The sequence below is a fragment of the Cygnus atratus genome, chromosome 1 (assembly GCF_013377495.2).
Source record: "Cygnus atratus isolate AKBS03 ecotype Queensland, Australia chromosome 1, CAtr_DNAZoo_HiC_assembly, whole genome shotgun sequence".
NCBI lineage: Eukaryota > Metazoa > Chordata > Aves > Anseriformes > Anatidae > Cygnus > Cygnus atratus.
Window position 1 is genome coordinate 29,372,232 of NC_066362.1, and position 21,831 is coordinate 29,394,062.

General features: G+C 37.1%; 1 protein-coding gene and 1 non-coding gene across 4 annotated transcripts in view; both read left to right on the forward strand.

The window, feature by feature from the left end:
* IMMP2L (inner mitochondrial membrane peptidase subunit 2) overlaps positions 1 to 21,831 on the forward strand; it is a 467,825-nt gene that overhangs the window by 112,776 nt on the left and 333,218 nt on the right. The window lies entirely within an intron of this gene.
* Positions 15,664 to 15,737, forward strand: TRNAI-AAU (transfer RNA isoleucine (anticodon AAU)). The gene has a single exon. It is a non-coding gene; the product is annotated as a tRNA-Ile (tRNA).

Consider the following 21,831-nt stretch of genomic DNA (forward strand, 5'->3'; position numbering starts at 1 on the left):
AATGCATTTGAAGTTGGGGTTGGAATGCACAGTACTCATTTTTCTGATGGTCTTCAGTGAGGATTAGTCTTTCTTGAAACTACTTTACAATTTGAGGACTGCGAGTAGCAAATGTGGCTGCAGTTTGAAAAAGAAAGCAAGCATGGTTTCAGAGATGACCAGGAGAAGTACTTACATGGCCAAATTAGTGAAAACTGAATGGATAATAGAATCAATGAATGAATGGATAAGTGCAATATGTTTTTGGAAAAGCAAGCGTGGCTGTTGTGAAAGAAACATCCATAAATACTTGATTAAAAAGCATGCATGATGGTTTGGTTTCCAGTGAAGTTTGTAAGACCTTTATTCAATGTAGATTTTTCAAAATATTCACAAATCATATGGGAAAAAAAAAAGTGAGCAATTTGCTGTTGACTTACTAATAAATAAATTAAGGTGACTAAGATGGCAACGACAGTGAGAATTTGCCAGAGTACTTTATTGAATTGAATATCTGGCAAGTAAAACAGCAAATGAAGATCATTATTGGTAAATATAAAATGGTATACTTTGGGAAAAAACGAATCTTAGCTCCATATATAAAATGATGGGGTTCAAGTTGATGATTATCACATGGCAGTGAAACTTTGGGATTATGACATGTAATTCTTTGAAAACTTGATGCTCAACAGCAGTCATAAAGGCAAAGCAAGTGTTATGAATTCTCAGCAAAAGAACAGAGAATCAGACAGAGAACATCCTTGTAAGATTGTGTAAATCCATGTTTTTTCTGCATCTACTGCCTACACTTTTATTTACTGTACTTCAAAAGAATATAGTCAAATATGTAAAAATGCTGATTTTGAGGTAAACCAGTGGGCAAAAGCATATTGTCAAATGCTCTGTTTCCCCTGTTCTTATAGTTTTTCCAAAAGCATCTTGGGAAAATAAATCCTGGAGACAGCATGATGGGTCAGATCCTGTTGGTCTGACTCAGCATGGATGTTTTGCTGTTCTTTGGTGATACTCTCTGCCAGTATTTGCCCTCCAATTAACTGCAGTTTAGGTGTTTCCTGAGCTGCATGTGGTTCCTGTCTGGACTCCTCAATAGATTACTTTCCATTACCATGTCCATTTCCCATTGAAACAATATAAACATTAAGTTATCTTTAGATAAATATTGAGTTATATTTAGACAAGGGGTTGTAAACCTGACAGAAAGAAACACTGTTGATTTGTCTGTTTTGAATTTGGCTTTGTCTCAGGTTCATTTGATGCTTTCTCATTCTTTACTCTAAAAAAGAGAGGGAACAGTTGGTCCTTATTTATCCTTTCAGTGTTACAGGGAGGTGGTGGAGTCACTGTCCCTGGGGGTGTTTAAGGAAAGGTTGGACATGGTTCTTGAGGGACGTGGTTTAGTGGGTGACAGTGGTGGTAGGGGGACGGTTGGACCAGATGATCTTGGAGGTCTTTTCCAATGTTTATGATTCTGTGATAACTTCATGGACCTTTCACAGGTCTGTAAGATAACATCTGAGAGGCCTTTTGACTTGTCTGCATCAGTTAGCTGTTAGCACAAACACACATCACATCATATAACCAGTGCTGATTCTGTTGTGACTCTTGATTTTTCTTGTATGTAATAATCCATATATGCATATCTGCAGTAAGAGGTATTATGTCTTTTTTAAAAGTCTGTAAAAAATTATTTTCCCACAAATGTATTCAAAAATCATCACAAATAACTAGAATTCTAGCCTGACAAGTCTTTTAAATGTTTCATGCAAGTAAAAGTATGTATGGAGAAGACTGTCATCCTTGTTCTGCTCTTTTAATGCTATTCAAGCTGTGTGAAGGGAGTGGGACTTCAGGCTTAGACTGCTGGCAAAGCTTGCCAATTAGGTGGCCTATACGGAAGAGAAGGACATTTGCATGTGGTAAATGCATACCACTGGTCTGTGGGAAGCCAAGGGAAAGCTTTTGGAGTAGGATCCCTTTTACTGTCTACTAAATCTACAGGGACTATGCTTTTTGCAAGTATTACTACCTCTCATGTGCCTAGTACAGATGTATGAAAAATCCTGACTGTACATGGGACCCTGAAAGTACAGGAGATTTGGCAGTACTGGAAACACTGTTGTAAATAAGGTGTTATGATTTATATCTCACGGCAAAGAGCTTCTTGGCCACCATTTACTGGAAGCTTGGGTTCTGTCACATATCTAAATTATTCAGAACTTCACAGGCTTAGTCTATAAATCATACTTCAAAACGAAGAGCTACTGGACAAGGATTTTATTCATTAGAATTGCATCTTTCAGGAAATTGATATGATGTGTGAATCTTTATTTGTGTAACAGTTTATACCAAAACAGTAAGAGGTTCTGAAAAAAAAATAAACATTTTGAAAATGAAACATTTAGATTTGTGTCAAAACAATTTAGCTAAATTTACTTTAAATTAGTGTAAAAACAAGTCCAAATTAAACCCATCAGCCAGTCTCCACTTCTCCGTACTCCCCAAATTACTTAGCCCTGCTAGATACCAGACATAAGCATTCATGCTGATTTCTTCATTATGCTATTTAGTATCCAAAGAAAAGAAATAGGATGTAGAAATCCTGTTTCTAATTGTGAACAGTCTGAGCTCAACTTTGCTGGAGATTTTTATCAGTTAATATGGATGGGAGACAAGAAAAAGATTCATTCTGAAGTTTTCCATCTTGCCAGAAGATTTCAAATTAGACCAGAATTTCTTGGTCTCTGATGGCTGTATTCCTGGAATATTCAATATGTCAAAAATGTATAGTTAGCAACACAAACCTAAAATATTTTGCTGTGTCATATTTGATTCTGAGAGATAGGGGATACATTTTGCCAATGTGATTAATGACTAATTAGGCAGCTCTATAAGTGAGCAGAGTACAATTATAGCTACACACTGACAGGGACTTTTAGTTCTACATATGTTAGTTTTTGAGAAACTGCAATTTAAGTTTCTCATTAGGCATATTGCTCTGTAGCCTAGAAATATTCATGATGTTTTTTCCAGCCTGTTGAATTTTCCACAGCATATGAAGCAACTAAATTATGAAGGGGTGTAAAGAAATGGAACTAGAGAATAGAACATCATGTATTAGCTCATAGGAACTAAACTGAATAAAGAACATTAACCAAAAATGCATGACTTAAATAATCAGCCATCACAACAGGTCACAAGCTATTGTTAAAATCAGAGGGCAACAGAAGACATTGCATTTAGATTCTCCCGAAGACCTTTTTAGTGTTAAATGAGAAGAGAGATTGTTCTCCAGCAACAGCCTTTTACATATTTTGCTCACTGAACGGTTGCATTTCTTACATAAAATGCATGTTGCTGCTTTCTCAAAATACTGCCATCTCGGCAGTGCAGGTTTAGGAGACCAAAGGATTCCTTTCTAGTAGGTATTTACTAGGACTGTGTGGCCATGGACCAGTCTCTGTTCTTTGGAAAAAAAAAAAAAAAAAGAAACAGTATGATGATTCTTGAAAGCTTTTGCATGTACCATGGGTTTCTGAAAGATCTCTGCCAGTTCCAGAGAAAAGTCACGTGTAACATCCATTAGCTGCTCAAGAAGGGATCACAGCCTCTGAGGTGAGCATAGGAAGCCCTGGATACACACTTCTTTCCATGACAGGCAATGGACGAGTGAGAAGTTACAGCTTCTGATGTCAGTTTTATTTTGATGCCTGTAATTTAACAAGAACTTAACAAGAAATTAACAACTTCTTAATTTAACAAAAATTTAACGAGAAATTGGCCAACAGCTGCAGTAGGGCTTGTTTCAAATTTATATGTGAGAGAAAAACTATTGTATTGTAGAAGCCATGTTCTTCTATTTAACCTCTGGCTGGAAGAAACTCCAGAAGTTTTATGTATAAAAGGATTAGGGATGGGTAATAATGGAAGTTAAAGCTGCCTAACCCATGCTATCATGAATAGGTCATCACAGTCACTCTCTTAGGCTCACTTCTGTTTGCAAAGATTATGTATGTTCTGGGTTTGTAGTGTTGGGTCTTCCTACAGTGAAGTTGAGCTTTCTTTCCGGGAAATCTATGGCTTCTCTCCAGAAACAACTTAGGAAGAAAATAATACAGTCCACCCCCTGTTGCTTATTGACACTTTATACTCAAGAAAGGTCTAACACTGGAATTAATGTATATAAGTTAGGATAGAAATGCAATGGTGTATGTGTAGAAAGAAAGTAACAGATCATTTGCTCCACGCAACTTGGCTGAAATCAATGCATTACATATATTTCAGTGTGCAGATAGAATAATTCTAAATACTTACAGTCTGATCCTCCAAAGGGATTTCTCAAAGCAGGAAAGTGAAAAATATCATCAGGGTCACTTTCTTTGTGAATCTTCTTACAGAGTTTCCATATGTGGTCAGCAATATTTTTTGACCTTGCATAGTGACTTTTGTTAGCAGCAATTCGTTTAGAGAGATTTTTTTTTTTTTTTATTCTTCTGGGAATTATTAGGATGCTAAAAACCAAGCCCATTTTCCCTAGTGTAATCAGATTGAAATAAACTGGAAGAATGCCAGGTTTATTTTTGATGCACCTCAAGCTTAGAATATCAGTGCAAACAAAGATTTTGTCCCTTGATTTTGTGTTTTCGGTGTCTGAAACTAGGAGATGTCAAGCAGACAAAGCTGCAAATGATAGTGTGCAAGTGCTTTACATACTGATGGAGAGAAGGTGGTGTCTTTAATCTCTGTGAAGCATTAATACTTTAAACAATTATAGCTGTACCATCTCTATTGGGAATTAGGCAAAAAAAAAAAGCTCTTCTATTTTTGTTCCTGGCTCTGGGAAGAAATATTTGTTTTAAAGCTGGTCTTTGAATCCAGTGTTACCAAAGAGATGTTCAGAAAACAAGTGCTGCAGTGTGCTTGAACATCCTCATCTCTGGGTTCTGGGAATTAGAGGTATTGGTAATTTATTTCAGTTTATTAATTGCAAAATAACAGCAATTTTAATTTGAAATGCTTGTTAGTAACAGTCTTACAGTCTCTGAGGGGTAGTAGATAACCTTCTATGTCCTGCAAAGGGATTAGAAAATGCGGCCTTGGGAATTAAATAATTGTTTTATTGTAAATGAGTCCAAAAGCAGCCCATCCAAAAAAAAAAAAAAGTCTAGAGATTTGGAAAGAAATATGAAGATACTGCTTTTGGCTGTTAACTCTACTCATGAACCCAGTGTTTAAACTCATAAACCCAGGGTTTTTAACATTTTGTGAAGGAAACATTTTGTGAAGAACTGTCCTAAATAAAGGGCACATATGTAAGAGAAAGGGGGACCTCATTTAAATCACACAGAAACCAAGCTGTTGGCACTTCAAATCAAGAAGACTGCAGGAAAGTTTTTGAACTGTGGAGCTGTAAGAAAAGCTAACAGGCACAGAAGAGCATGTGGCTCCGGGTGACATTCCTGCGTTTGCGGATTCTCTAGCCTAAGTGCAGGATAGCTCAGAGAGTGGAACTAATCAAAAGGGAAACAAAACAGGTTGCCTTTTAAAGAGGGTGTCAAAAAAAGGCATCAAATCAATAACACACCAGCTTTTAATCAAATTCTGGAAACAGAAGAAATAAGGAGATGAAAGTGCTAGCCCTAGGTCTATCCGAATTTTGTTGGAAGTCAGTCTATCTGATGTAATAGCAGAAACCACAACGTACAGGCAGGACAAAGCAAACCATGCCACTGTTGGACTGTTCCCATCCTGTACAGTATTTGGAAGCACGTTGCTGCACTGAGCAGCTCCGTGCAGCTATGTCAGTAAACGGGGTTTTGTTAAACAAGAATACATATAGCTGGGCATCTGGAAGGATTGGAAGCCCAGGATTCATTTGGCCAAAAGGAGGTATCTAAAGCTAAGCTTGTTGTTTCGACTTCTGTTACAGTCAGTGGAGAGGAATGGGCACTCCCAGATGAAATTGGAATCTAAAATAATTTACACTAATTAGGTCCTAAAAGTGACCGTTTTCTTTTTGTTCAGTATAAAGAAAGCACAAAGGGACTAGCTGAGATACGGACATGGCCAAAGTACGTGACATGAATCTTGCCTGAAGTGGCAAGGAAAGTAGGCCACACAGATTTCAAAGCTTTTAAACTGGCAGAAGAAGCAACAAGGAAACAACAGTCATGCAGATTCACTGGAAGAAGAATTGAATTTATTTTCTCGTCTTCCTTCCTTCCTTCCTTCCTTCCTTCCTTCCTTCCTTCCTTCCTTCCTTCCTTCCTTCCTTCCTCCCTCTCTCTCTTTCTCTCTCTCTTTCTTTCTCTCTTTCTCTCTTTCTTGGTTTATGAAGAGCCCTTTTAGCAATTGAAGAAATTTTAAAAAAGGAGAGTTTTAGAGATGTAGTGATTTCCATTTTTTTTACAGTAAAACTCAATGTAATTCTGCCTCCAAAGCGGTGAGTAAACCAGCTGAATAGTAGCTTCTGTTTTCTGATTTTTAAATGAGGCTATCTGTTTGGTTTGTTTGGATTTGGTGCATATTACCACTGAAGCAATCCATTTATCTGCATTCTTTTAAAAATGCAGAGCATTTTAAAAGTGTTAGTTAGAAAAATGGGGGTTAAGTGTGGTTTGATGAGCAGGAAAATAATCTGGAAAAAATGAGTACATGTGCATTTTGTTCTCACTGTACTCATTTAGCTTTTTATGGAAATGCATGAACTGGTATAAACAAAGACATAATGTGTTTTTAATTCAGGAAGAAGTAGATCAGTGGGGTGAAAAGGAGATAACAAACTTTAAAGAATTTGCGTTGTAGAATAACTTCAGAATTGCTTCAGTAAAATCCCCAAAGAGCAAGCTTTTGCTGGGCAAAAGAATGTGAGTGTATTAAAACTGAGTATTTCTGAGTAATTTGAAATCTGTGCTGCCTGAATTACTGTGAATCAAATCAGGTTGCTATAAACAATAACAAAATGGGTGACTGTGCAAATAAATGCACTGGGTTATTTAAATTTGCATTATCGTATTTTGTGAGATGCTGTGAAAGTGGCAACGTGTAATTTATACGTGACCTAAATCAGTCTGTTTTGCAGAACGACATGCCTTTTTCATTAATTTTTACTTAAAAATAATTTAATAGCTATCACAGCAAATTCCTTTTACGTTGTTCACTGAAAAAAAACAGCACATCTCAGTGGGTATTGGTTTGATGTGTTAGATCATGTTCATGTAATCAGGAACAGGGTTTTTAAACCTTTATTTAGTCTCTGCAAATGTCTCTAGTGGCTTTAGAGTTAATGGGCTTAGGTCTCCACTACGTTAGCTTCTGCATCTATTACCTGAAAAAAAACATATAACCATTAAGAGCAAAAATTTAGCACAAATGAAAGACTACTGAAAACATAGGCAGAAATGTAGATAAACATGTGATGTTAGTCAATAAATCACTCTGTTCAGTTGGGTTAAAGAATGCTATTCTGGGGACTTGCCAACCAGAAAGAATTACTTTGGAATTAAAGAACAAGAGCGTAACGGATAATCACTGTATCCCAAAAAACTTCATAATCACTGTTTTGTCTCTATAAGTGTGAAGCTCTTTTTTTTTGACATGGTCCAACCTTTCCTTTCTTTCCTCATCTGTACAGATTTAGTGCTATGTTTGACATGTTCAGCCATATTCTTGATTCATGGCACAATTTTCTAGTGTACTCTATCACTTTTTCCTCTTTATTTAGTTCCTTTTATTGAACACTTAAGGTTTGTGACTGGCAGTTTACATTTTCTTAGGCCTTTCTGAACACAGATCTCCACTAGATCTGTTCACAGGTTTCAGTACTTCACATTCTCTATCTTGTGTTCTCATTCTTGATACCTTTCAGCAGTCTGTGAACTCTATATCCCATTTATGGTGCAGGCCTTTCATTATTTTCATCAGATGCTGAGGAGAAGAAAATATTTTGAATCAAAGCATTTCTCCTCGTATTTGGGCTCAGAGTTTTAAAATATATGTTTGGAATTCTTTAAAATAGATGTTTTATGTTTACATGCGGTCTTCTTGAATGAACAAAAAATGAAGTGTTGCTCTGATTTTGCCATATGAAAACAGAATTTTACTGGAAGTTCAAAGTGTAAGTGTTTTATCATTTAAAGACGATTTTTTATCTCTTTGAAGATTTGAACATTGAAATTCTTGGAGAAATACTTGTTTGCCAATCTTCTAGTATTTTTTTCCACTTGAAGGACTCTTGATCAATGTCTTAGGCAATTTCCCATCCTAAATTGGTTTTGTCTTTGATTTTTATTTTGGGGGTACATTGGCTAATTGCAAACGAGTTCCAAGAAAATGCAAAGCACTATATATTTCATTAACTTATTTTTTAAATATATTTTAAATCAATTTTGTCTTTATCGTCTGTGCATTCTGCTCTTTTCTTTTTCATCATTACATACTTATTTTACCCTTTGGAATAAGCTCCGTGTGTTTGTCTACTAATAGGCTATCTTAATGTCTTGTAAGAAAATTAAAAAGAAAAATCTCTCTCACAGCTTTGCTGAAAGGATGAAGCTTAGTGTTATTGTTAGCATTTGTTTCATTAATTACTATTTAAGTACCAAATGCTGATGATTCAGGGGATCAAGAAGAAAGCTAAATCAAGTGCATTATGCATATTTTCCCCTCAAAGCTGTAAAGGAAGTGACTAACTTTCACTTTTAGGTGGTAGCACAGAGACACACTGGGATGTGCTTGCCAGAGAGTATTTCCTACATTTATCCAAGAGGTGTCAAGCATACTCCTAACCAGAGGCTTGCTTAATGAAGAATGGGCCATGTCTGCTCCATTTCCTTTCCATTCTAGAGAACTTCACCTCCTCCTGGCTTAAGCAGTGGGTGCTAATAGTGTTGTGGTCATCAGAGGAGCAGCAGTACTACGTGTCGTCCTGGGCCAGGAGTGCTGGAATGAGTGTATTTGAGGTAATTCACAAGTTTCTCAGAGGAGCTGTTATCAGAGCCATAGAGATGTTTTAGTACTCAGCACTCTCCTTATTACCTGATGCCTTCTGGCTCCTGGGCTCTCCATGCAGAAGGGTTTATAACACTGTGCGGCTACAGTCATGGCCATAGTGAAGCCATTTTGTTACACTAAAACTACCTTTGTCAGTTCTTACTCTCAATAGGAGCTGTACAGGGAAAAATTGTGTAAGAAAGAGGTGGTTTTAAGAGCGGTAGATGCATTAAATGATTTTAAACTTTCATGTATTTGTAATAATTGGAGCATATCTCTTTTACAAAACTACTGAAAAAATGCCTCAGATTATTTTTACTTTTCTTTGAATGGAAGATGTATCTTCTGATTTGAAGAATCCACAACCAATTTATAAAACACCAGATGAGATGAAAAGTTTTCATTGATACAGAACTAGCCAATTTCTAGATGAGCACAATGTGATTTATGTGGTTGCTACAAAATGTCAATATGTTAGAGTCATCAGCTATCTAATCAGTAAGTTATTGTGTATTCTGACAGTCCTCCGTGAAGACAGATTTGTTTTACTTTGCATACAACAATAAGCTGCCTCTGTAGCAGTTGCTTCAAAGAATGTTGTCATCTGTGAAATAGCTTTTTCATGTAGTTTTTGCTATATTTTGCCATCCTCAAACTGCATAGGAGAGACAATTAGTAAGAGTAGTTAAAAAAGAATATGTATCAAGAAGAAAATCAAATGATTAAAAGTCTTTTAAGCTGTGATTTCCAAAAGGAATATTTCATATCCTGTAGTTGAGTATTATGAGCCTTTTAAGTGCTGTAACCTGAAAAGACATTAAAGCAGTCTATCACAAAGTTCAGCAATGTACTTATTCAACAGTATCCTGCTTAATACTGTCTTGCAGTACATTTCATCTGTATGTGTAGTTGGTTCTAAATATGAACTAACGATAAAAGATTTAGAATTAACTTTTAGAAAAAAACCAACGCATTGTTAAATATCATTTCAAGTTAAAAATACTCATTATTGGTCTGAGGTAATAATCCCACTAGAAAAGATAGCTTTACAGTTTAAGATAACTAAAAAGAGACAGGAGATACAAATCTGACAAGCAACTATATTCAGTCCTATCAGTGTAAATTACTTCAGATCTGTTTATTTTTGCTGTGCTTTGAATATCAAGAAATACTAATACAATCTTTACTGGGCTAAGGGTGATTTTTTTTTTGTTTGTTTGTTAAAGCTCTGGTTTGTTAAGTTAGGGTCTCTAGAAGATACCATATACTGTAAATTTGTATTTAACTGAAATTTTATCTGTGAATATTCTTTTAACTTTTCTATCATGTTGAGTCAGCTGTATAAATATGAGTGCTACCAAACAAAAAGAATATTGGGATTAGCGGTCCACAGACTGACTACAGTCTGCATAGCTTATGGCTTGAAACAGAGTCTCTCAGGACATTTGAGATGCCAAGAAAAAAACAAGTGCAAAGGATAAGGAATTAGGTGTGTCATAAATGCAGCCAAAGAGCAAAGACTCCTGGTCAAGAATAAGTGACAAGTGGAGTGAAAGGCTGTTTTGAGCTAGATAAACATGGATGAAAAGCAGAACAGAAGGACTCCAGAGAAAGGAAATAATGGGAGGAAATGTACACTCCTGGGGGGAATACATTCAGAGCTCTGACAAAAGGGCATTTTGGAAACCCTTTTATGCTTCTGACGTAGATCTCAGGCAAAAGGACAAGTTAGCAGCAGAAGTGAAAATTGTCTTTGTTGGGAATTGTCATTACTTCAAAACGTAAATTTGATTGATGTTGTGGGAAGCAAATAATATATAACTTCATAGTAACTGAAGGAAAACATACTAAATCGGTCATATTCTATAATACTTTTTCAAAATCAAGCAGTAGGGAGTTCAAATACTGCAAACTTTAAGAATGCATCTAAAACTGGAGCATTGAGAGGACCTTGGTGATAGTATGTATGAAAATCAGTGTGTAATAGAAGATTTCAATACAATATACATTAACTTCCTATGTGCTACAAAATAGATTTTTTTTGAAACAGTGTCCTGATATGGGTGAACTGCAATAAGTAACAGCAAAATGGCATGCAACTTTGTTATTCTTTGTTTCAAGATAAACCTTGTAAGTCCTTGATTTCTGTGCATGTGACTGTGAGCATGTGTTGGTACTGCAATACTGTACAAAACTGTATTTTTAAAAATCTAAGGTGTTCATTGTTAAATTCACCTTCTGTTGTTGATGTATGCAGGATCCTACCTGCTTTTCCCTCATTAACAGTTTTTAGACTTTTAATGGAGTTGTACAGCCAATGTTGTTCCTAGAAAGGCATGAGTACACAAGGAATGTCTATGGATGCCACCACCACTTCCTCAGATATCATTGTTGTAATCCAACACAGTAATGACTAAAAAACAATAAACTATCACTACGGACTATATGCACTAGTACTGAAATTAAAGTAGTGTAGAAATCTCAGGTCATAACTAGATTTACAACTGGGTTTTAGTGGGTACATTTGGAATTACTTGTGAGTGTAATGGAGAGGCAATAGATTCCTTGTGGAGTTACCCCGTTTTGAAGATACTTGCTACTGCAAAGTTGAATTATGATGACTTTGTGCTTTAACTATGTGGCATCAATAATAATATGGCCAGAGAAATGCAAAGCAACCCTGCATATGCTTACTAGCTTAGTCAACTGAATGCCCTTAGCAGTATTTGCAGTACTTTTCCAAAGATGCCAAATTTACAGCTTCACAAAGAAGTTACCAGCTAATTTTATTTTAAGAATCTGTTAGGTTTTGATCTTTTTTTGGCAAAAATAACCCAGAGTGCATACAATTTTTTTCTACTCTGCAACTCAGGAAAGATGAGACATGCATAAGTAATTGCCATAGTTTAGCTGATAAAACTAAAACTGAAGTAACTCTCAGCAGAACAGTACTGCAAAAAGTTGCCCGTGACAGCTGAACCATACACTCCAAACTAAAAGTGGGTAAGCCCCTTTTTTGGTATACATGGGGAGTAGATAAACCATATACTAACCAGTAAAGTGAGTAAATTTCTTGACTCTTGCTTCCTATCCTGTTTAGATGTATTGCTTTATAGTTTGATCCTAAAATGGCTGTCAAGAAGCCTTCACTGCTCTCACACTTTCAAGAACATTACTACTGGGCAAATTTACGGTGTCTGATAAAGAATATGGGCAAGTTAGTGACAGAAGAACATTTATGGGTCTTATATTTTCCCATGGAAGTTGGTTTCATAAACAACCTAATTGTGATGCTTAGTATATTAAATAAATAAATAAAAATCATCCTTAATTTAGAGGCAATGTAAGATGAAAGGAAGCCTTGGGAGGGGGAAGGAAGAAGAAAAAGAGTATAAAAGGACATGTAGAAAGGCTGTTTGTAGCAGATCTTCAAAGAACTGTCATTTCTGATAGGAGTCTCTTGAGCATCTCCATTTTTAGTGTTCACCAAGAGAGACAGAAGTACTGATCCCTTTGAAATTCATGCACTAATACATAGTAAGTTAAAAAAAAAAATCAAATGTGTAATATTTTCTTGATGAAGTTGAAAGTTAATGTGTTTGGTTAGAGTATAGGTGAGGAGATAGCAGCACAAAAATACACTGTCAGGTTGTCCTGGTTTCAGCTAGGATAGAGTTAATTTTCCTCCTAGTAAAATGGTATGGTGCTGTGTTTTGGATTTAGGATGAGAATAATGTTGATAAAACACTGATGTTTTAATTGTTGCAGAGCAGTGCTTACACTAAGCCAAGGACTTTTCAGCTTCTCACTGTCCTACCAGTGGGCAGGCTGGGGGTGCAGCAGGAGCTGGGAGGGGACAGACCCAGGACAGCTGACCCAAACTGGCCAAAAGGATATCCCACACCATGTGGCGTCATGCTGAACAATTAATAGGGGGGGCTGGCTGGGGTGGGGGGTGGACTGCTGCTCAGGGATGGGCATCGGTCAGCGGGTGGTGAACAATTGCATTGTGCATCACTTGGTTTTTACACATTGTTAGTAGTAGTACTATTATCATTCTTCTTACTATTTTTCTTTCTTTTCTGTCTTAATAAACTGTCTTTATCTCAACCCACAAGCTTTCATTTTTTTTTGCGATTCTCTTCCCCATCCCACTGCGGGGGAGGGTGAGCAAATAGCTGTGTGGTGCTGAGCTGCCAGCTGAGTTAAACCACAACACAGGTAAAGTGATTACCTTGTGTTACTGGAGGTAAAATGCTATGTGGTATGTTTCATCAAGGATCTTATTATTTTCTGCACATTATTGAGGCAGTATTTCTGTGTTTCTTTTTTTTTTTTTTTTTTTTTTCTGATAGTACAAATTATTTTCTTGGCTGAATCTTCCATGCTACTAAATGAGTATATTCCTGCTTATTGGAGATCATGACATTTGCATGTGACTTTTTGAATCGTATAGCTACAAAGTGATAGCTAATGCTACTCAGAATGGCTCTTAATTTTCTACCATTGAGCTGGATGTCACATATACAAGCAAATACAATCTCAAAATACCTTTATTTACCTTTCCTGAGGCCAAAGAAGATAACCTCTGAGCACTCCAATTTTCCTCAATTTTTCTTAAGATTGAATTCTTTTTTAGAGTAAATTTTGTAAAGTAAGGTTACAATAATATTCAGAAATAACCATTCTCCTTATGTGCTGAGATATCTATAGGGATCTCGATTCTGAAAGCCTCCACCCTATCAATGAGCTTTTAAAACCCATCTTCAAAATCAGAAGTTACTCAGAAGAACAGTCAGCTTCAAAGCAAACTAATAGTTTCCCAACGTGAGCTCACAGCTAGTGAGCTTTGCAAACCTTTATACAGAAACATTTAAAGAATGTATATAGTATCATCCAACCTCCTGCTCGGAACAGCATGCAGCATCCAAACTTACATCTTTCCTTAGTGTTTATGACATATCCAAAATATTCTGAATTTATCAACTCTTTTTAATGTTTGTTTGATAGTTCAGTAAATGCATTATATAGGGGCAATGGTCATCATTAATTGCTAATGTTTTTATTTTATTGTTAGTTCTTATTTAGTAAAGTTTCATTTCTCCTGTGCACATGTCAATTATATTCTATAATTTGATTATATGACAACTCTGATTTGGACCAAAAGTCCTCCAATGAGTCTCATATTATTAAGTAGACATATATATTTAAACCAAAGGCAACTGTACACATCTTTGGCAAATACATTGCTCAGTTTAAACTGTCCTGTCACATCTATTGATATTTTCCCTACGGCTAACATATATTGCCTATCAGTCTATGATATGTCTAGGAAATCCCATTTCACACATCACTTCTCACAGTATTTCATAATCACAGTCAAAGGATTTTGCATTATTGGAGAAACAAGGAAGTATTAAGTCAAACCATCTTTCATACTGTTACTTAAATTTATAGTTGGGTTCTTTGCATCCTCACCTTTTCTGACATCAGTTGCTCTGTTGTTACTTGCACTGTTTTAAGTTTTGTGGTGTCACAGAATCACAGAATATCCCAGATTGGAAGGGACTCACAAGGATCATCAAGTCCAACCTCTGGGTCAGCACAGGACCACTCCAAAATCGGACTCTATGTCTGAGAACATTGTCCAAACACTTCTTGAACTCCAGCAGGCTCAGTGCCATCCCCAGAGAGCAGAGCTCAGCGCCTGCCTCCACTTCCCTTGTGAGGGAAGGCCTCATGAGGGGGCTGCAGGCTGCCATGAGGCCTCCCCTCAGCCTGCTCTGCTCTGGGCTGAGCAAACCAAGGGACCGCAGCTGCTCCTCCTGTGTCTTCCCCTCTAGAGCTTTCACCATCTTTCTAGCCCTCCTTTGGAAACTCTAGTAGTTTTATGTCTTTTTTTGTTGTTTTTAATACTGTGGTGTCCAAAACTGCACACAGTACTCGTGGTGAGGCCTCACCAGCGCAGAGCAGAGCGGTACAAACACTTCCCTCAACCAGCTAGCAATGCCATGCTTGATGCACCCCGGGGTATGGTTGGCCCTTTTGGCTGCTGGAGCACACTGCTGGCTCATATTCAGCTTGCTGTCAACCACAATCCCCAGATCCCTCTCTGCAGGGCTGCTCTCCAGCCTCTTGGCCCCCAGTCTGTATGTATAGCCAGAGAACGTAGTCTGTATGTATAGCCAGTGTAAGTAATATTGATCTGCCAACCTCGGATAGAAATACAACTTTTGATTGTTTGAAATAGAAACATTGTGACTAGAAACAGTATTTTTTCCATCTTAATAGAAGTTCTGTCCCTGGAAACTTTTGATCCAGGTAGGGATATGTTTATCAAATACCTCTGAAGTTCATTTGTATTCAGATCTAGAAATGTTTAACCTGTCTCTTGCCCTTAAAAGATTCTTTTAAAATGTTTTGCATCTTCAAATCTTATATATACTTTCAGTGAATATTTGCATAATTTTCATGAGTGTTTTTTGATACTGTAATACAAAGGATCATGTGAAGTCTTACAGGCATATAAAAGACAAACACTTCTCTATGAAGTACATTATTCCTCAAGTAGAGCATTTAATAATTTCTCCCAAGCAACCCAAACACTTGTGATACTTAAAATGTCAATAGAAGATATACACGAGTAACAGAGGAAGAGGAGGCAGGAAGCAGCAGGGCCGGTTAGCTCAGTTGGTTAGAGCGTGGTGCTAATAACGCCAAGGTCGCGGGTTCGATCCCCGTACGGGCCAGCCAGATACAATTTTGAGGAGAGAGAGAAGTGCACATGCTCATCTCTCCTCTCTGGAGAACAAAACGGGAGGACACAAGGGAACCTCCAAAAGGAGAAGTCTGTGACAGGGGAGGTTCAGGCTGGATACTAGGAAAACGTTATTCACTGAGAGGGGAGTGGTTGGGCACTGGGACAGGTTCCTGGGAAGTGGTCATGTTATTGAGCCTGCTGGAGTTCAAGGAGGGTTTAGGTGACACAGACATAGGGTCTGATTTCTGGGTGGTCTTGTGTGGAGCCAGGAGTTGGACTTCGATGATGCTTGCAAGTCCTTTCCAAGTTGGGATATTCTATGAGTCTCTGATTTTATTTGCATTGCTTATAAAGCAGGTAGTTTGATAAGTATCACAATACTAACAATATGGATACAAACAGGTAAGACATTTCTCATCTCCTGGTCAATCTTGAGAGTTCTGTCTCTTCTTTGGCTTCATTTAACTATCTTTCCATACAGCTCTCCACTTTCATTGTTGTATTGTTAGCACAAAAGACTCCCTTCTTTTTTGCCAAGGTTCAGTTATCACTGTATGTCTTTTACAGTTTGGAAGTTCTTTAAAAGAAAAAAAAAAAAAAAAAAAGCACATTTGAGAATTTTTTTTCTTCTCAACTTTCATGTTCAGCATTTGGACAAGCAGAGCCTGATTACCAGGCATTTTGTATATATTTTTTGTAAATCATTCTGTTCTTCACTAGGTGCTAATTTATCCAATTTCAAATACAGATCTCTAAATTGTCTAGTACTCTGCTTTTGACCTTTTGCTTCTCTTCTATTTGAATGCTTGCAGTAACTGCTGCCTCTTCCGCTTGGAAATATATATTGAATTGTATTTTTAGTATTTTTTTTTCATTTAAGAAGTATTTTTCAATACTTTCGAGCAGCAGATCTCATGTGCATTGCTTCTTTTCCATTTTTTGGTAATTTGTATGACCTGGGATTTGATAATTCATTTTAAGTACATGGAGAGTTATAGCTTTGCCTTTAATTGTTGAACACTGACTATTTTTCTACCCTTTTTCTGTAGACCTCTGGGGTCTTCATGGACCCATTAGTTACCATTTCTGAAAGTTTTCAGGGTTTCCTAACCCTAGTTTCAAGACTGCAGTACTACCCGTTTGCCAGTGTTGTACAGATTATCTCTGAACATTTTGACTCGCTGTTTGATGTGGGGTCATTTTTAGTGACTGGAGAAACGCTCACATGATCTTTGGCATGGAGAAATGAAAAGCATGAAAAGCTTTGGAGTAGATGATAAGGATGTTATGAAAAGGAACGGAAATTAACCCAACATTGTTATTGCCAACCGAAATTCATTTTCCATTATTAAATTTCAGTGAATATATTTAGAGTTAATTTTCAGTATAATCACACTACGTGATAAAGTATTTGTATTTTCTTCTTAGCTGATGTTATGTGATTTTAGTGTTTTTACAGGAATTCCAATATGAAAAGTGAAGTTTTTTTTTTCAAGTAGAGTGCCTTCAAATAGCATATATAATAAAATTTAAATCAAATTAATTAGAAAAACACCTCATGGAGGTGCCTGATGCCAGGGACTGGGGCTGCCCCCAGCTGTTCCCCCAGCTGCCCCTCTCCCAGCTGGGGGTGGTGGGATGAGCCCTGGTTTTGTGGCTCTGCCCTGAGGACCTCTGGGGAGTCCCTGCCACTGCTGCCTGTGGGGAGCTGCCAGCCCACACAGCACCCTGGCTTTTTTTCCCTTCTTAAAATTTAATCCTAGAGTATGTTTTCCTTGTATATAAAGCAAGAATGATGCTAGTTTTCTTAGTCTGATGAAACTTGCAATTTAACCATGTAAAATATATTGGGAAACAGTAAAATAATGAGATGAAATATGATCTTTAAGCCAATGAGTGTATATTAATAATCCATAATAAGAAATGCTCGTTCTACAAATGGAACTTTTAGATGTGATTCAGAGCCCTTCTGTTTCACCACTTCACATAGTTCTCAGCTTCTAAGCAGCTGCTTTATCAATCATTTCTGTAAGCGAGCCTGTAGATTGGTGTGTAAATGAAGTGTTGTATCTACTCTCTCCCTTGTTTTCTTTTATGCCCTGAACCAATCCTGTGAAAGGCAGATTCATTTGTTGTTTAGTTGAAATAGAATGACTGCAATTCTACAAACAAATTGGGCCTCAGTCAGGTGCACTCTGTCATAAATAATCTCTGAGGAGATTGGATTTCTCTCCTTGCTGATGTACTTCAGCCGTACGTTAAACTCATAGCTTCTTAAAGGTACTGAGTTATTGCTCAGCTGAATGGTCACTGAACAGCAGGCACCTGTCCTTGTTCTCTTGTGTTGTAGCCGTGTTTATTTCCCTAAAGCATGTTCAGCAAGGTTTATGGTAAGAGAAAGTACTAGTCCATTTTCTATTTTTTTTTTCACTCTTTGTCCCAATCTTTTCTTATTCACCTCCATGATACACTGCTCTTTTGGCACATATTTCCTCATGATCTGGAGAGAAAAGCCATTTCATAGATTGGTTAAGGGCATTTTCCATGGTCAGGTCATCTCATACTCGTATTTCACATTTAGCAGTAGACCACTTTGAAATTTAGCAGCATGTCTTTATTAGCTGCAGGAAACATCTTTAAAATTTCATTTATAATTTTTACACTTATTTATTTGGCTTTGTTGTAAGTTTGCTTTCCACTTCAGTGTACCCTTTTCCCTCTTTTTTCTCAAAAGCAAAATGAAACTCCTTAACTCTGTGGCTGGGAAGTCTGTGGTGCAGGCAGTGTGATAATGTAATCTCTGCCTTTACCTGGGCTACCTTTTGCAGGTTGTGTAATGGGTCGAGCAACATCTGCTAAAGTGTGATAGTTCTGATCTACCATTTCTGCACACAGCCAATTCCGCTGAACAGTCGGAGTTATACTTTGCTTAGATTAATTTATGTAACTACCACAACTAAAACTGAACAATTCCCACAAGACAGCAATCTTTAAATCTTGATATATAAATAGGAGATTGTGCATGTTTGATAGCTGGTATGTTCAGATTTGGAGTGTCTTTGCATTTGATCTGTTTCTCATCTGCCAGAAAAGCAATATGTAGAAGGATAGTGAATAATAGTATAATATTTAAGTCTTATGTAAAATACTAAAATAACAGAATAGCAGTATCACTCATTGGTGAATGAGCTGATTGTTGATATATGTGGGGTCATTTAGAAAGCTAACAATAAATGGTTTCTCTCTGTCTCAAACCCACCAGTAAATCTGTTCAGGTATGTGATGTGATGTTGGAGAGATGCAAATGTGGGCTTTTAATTCACAAAACCAAGTCTCTTCGCTGCAGAATAGCATTTAAGAAAAAATAACCAAGAAAGCCATTAATATAAATCCAATTGATAGACAGGGGATGAGTACAGGCAGTGTGGTAGCTAGTGCCATGAAATGGTACTTTTCCCACATTACCCAGTGGTTTCAGGCATTGCGTATCAGAATCAATTTATATTATAGTATTGTAATAGTTTAGGGGAAGTGAAGTTCTGTCATGCATCATATGTGAACATGGGTGTAAGAATGGGCAAATACTCTCATCACTACAAACCATGTGAATGTACTATAAATGAGCTAATAAGCAGTATATATCATTTTTCTTTCTTCTGCCGTATTGCACTTTGTATAGCTCAGGTTGCATTTCTGATATAAGCCACCTCACCAGTTGTGTCAGGTTGCACATGGCTGTGAATAAGTAGACTTGGGCATACGTGCATATACTTGTCAGAATGAATCAGCTGGCTGCTTGGTATGTAGGCTGAAAGGAGTTATTAACAGCAGAGCAACTTGAAGGCAAAAAGGAACAGGCCTCTGATGGAGAAGCCTAACAAAAAGGGGTTTGAAGGTTGTGTGGCTAATGTGTGGTGGATTGGAGGTATGGGGTGGGGACTGGGCACAGCAAAATAGGCTGAACATGGTGTTTTAGAAAATTTTAGGGTAGCAATAAATTCAAGTTTTCAAGTGGTAGCAAAGAAGGACTCGCCAGAGGGATTCAAAACCATGTGGTTTAACAACAACGTTGCACAAAAATTGCCACTGAGACAGAAAGGATTGGCAGGAGAATAGCTCAGGACCAGAACAAGACCCTAATAACAGAAGAGAAATGATGAGCAGCAGAAAGGCAATGCTTGCTGAGACATGGAGATGAAATGATAGATACTAGAGAGAGATTTTGGATAACTGATGGTGGGATAACAGAGAAGAAAGAAAAGGCAAAAATATAGCACATGGTCCTCAAAGAATAGGAGACTAATAGTAGTGATAGTGATAGAAAAAGGAGCAGAAGGGATTTGAAAGTGAAGATGGGAGAACCATCTGTTTAAGGTGGCAGAGGCACGCCTAAGAAGAGAGATTAGCTGGGCATAGGAGATAAGTTATTGTGACAGGTGGGTTTTTGAGTCATCAGTAGATAGCTTTATAAGCTATGTGAGTGGAAGAAAGTGTTCACAGTCACTGCAGAGTGAGAAGAGCAGGGGTCGAGGCCCAAGCTCTGCTTTATCATCATTATATCAGAAGAAAAAATATTTTTTGGAACAGAATACCAATAACTTTTCTGTATTTATGGCTCTCTTACTAAAGGTTGTATCTTCTCGTTTGAAGCATGAAAGGAAACTAGTGGGAATATTTTTTTTTTATCCAACTGAGTTCGTACAGGTCTATTACTTCAGTGGTAGTGTAAGGAAGATTGTAAATAAAGTTTCTTTCTTCCTAATTGAAGGAAAATGCATTTTAAAGCTGTTCTTATTGCATATTTGAATTGGTTCTTAGCTCTACAAAATATGATTGAATTATTCCTTCATGAAAAGTGGACTTCAAGTAATGATGGGTTCCAGTCAGGGTGCTTTGGTGTAATGGGCAAGCAGCCGTCCATTTTGCTCTCAGTGTGATGTTAGACTTCAATGGAAAATACAGAAACCAAGGTAGAGGCTTTCAGACGAATTGTGTAGTGGATTGTTCATAGGCTCATAAAATGCTCCACAGTACACATTATTAATTAGGTAAATACGTTACATAAAGAAAAAATCTTTCTATTATTGTGAAAAAGAACACAGGATAGTTTAAAAAAACCAACCGAACTTTTTAAAAGGGATTGTTGTGTTACATACCTGCGGTACAAAAGGTGTGGGTGTTGTTTTTTTTTTGTGTGTGTTTCAATTATGCATTAGAAACATTCTTTTAATTTTATTAGTGCTACTGCCTTGCTAGATTTTTGTGTGTAGTTATGGCTATTTCTGTATTTAAAAAAAGAAATCAGAAATTGTACTGAACAACATATGCTCTTATTTTCTCCTTGGAATCCATGGTTCTTACATTGCTCACTGAAGGCAGTGACAGTTACTTACCTTGCACTGGATATCATGGGTAATAAATACACGGAAGTTATCGCACTTATTTTCCTAGGTGGATATTTTTTGAATGTATTTGAATATAGAGTAAAGGTTTTTGACTCTTCTGTGTGGTTAGAAGGGATGGGTGGATGGTTCTGTAGGAGTAGGGCTGGAGGCCAGTACGTTCTGAGTGTTGGTTTTCCTTTCTCCCATAATGTCATTACGAAGCTGTAGAGACAACTAATATTTTGCTTCAGTTTCTTCAGCTGTACAATATAGACAGTGACAGCTGACTAAGACTGACTTAATTTTAATAAGCATTTGAGTCAATTGATCTGAGAAGCTTGCCATCTTTTCTCAGATAGGTTCACGTTACTATATTTTATTTAAATGTCATAAGGCTAAAAAAAGCACAGTAGCTTGCTCATTTCTCCTGCTGTGATACGGGGTTCTCTTGTGGTTATTGCTCTCTGTTATCATATGTCTCTCTTGGAAAGTACCTTGAAACAGCTAAATGCCTTATTATCAGAAAAGAATGAAGAACTGGAATCATTTCTTTTCAGGTTTACCTATTTAATGAGTGAGGAAAGGAGATTGCTTTATGAATCAAACCATAACATGTTTTAATGTATTCTCAGCAAAACTCCTAAAATTCTTCAATTGATGCTTATCATACCTTCACTGTGAGACTATGATATTTTTCCC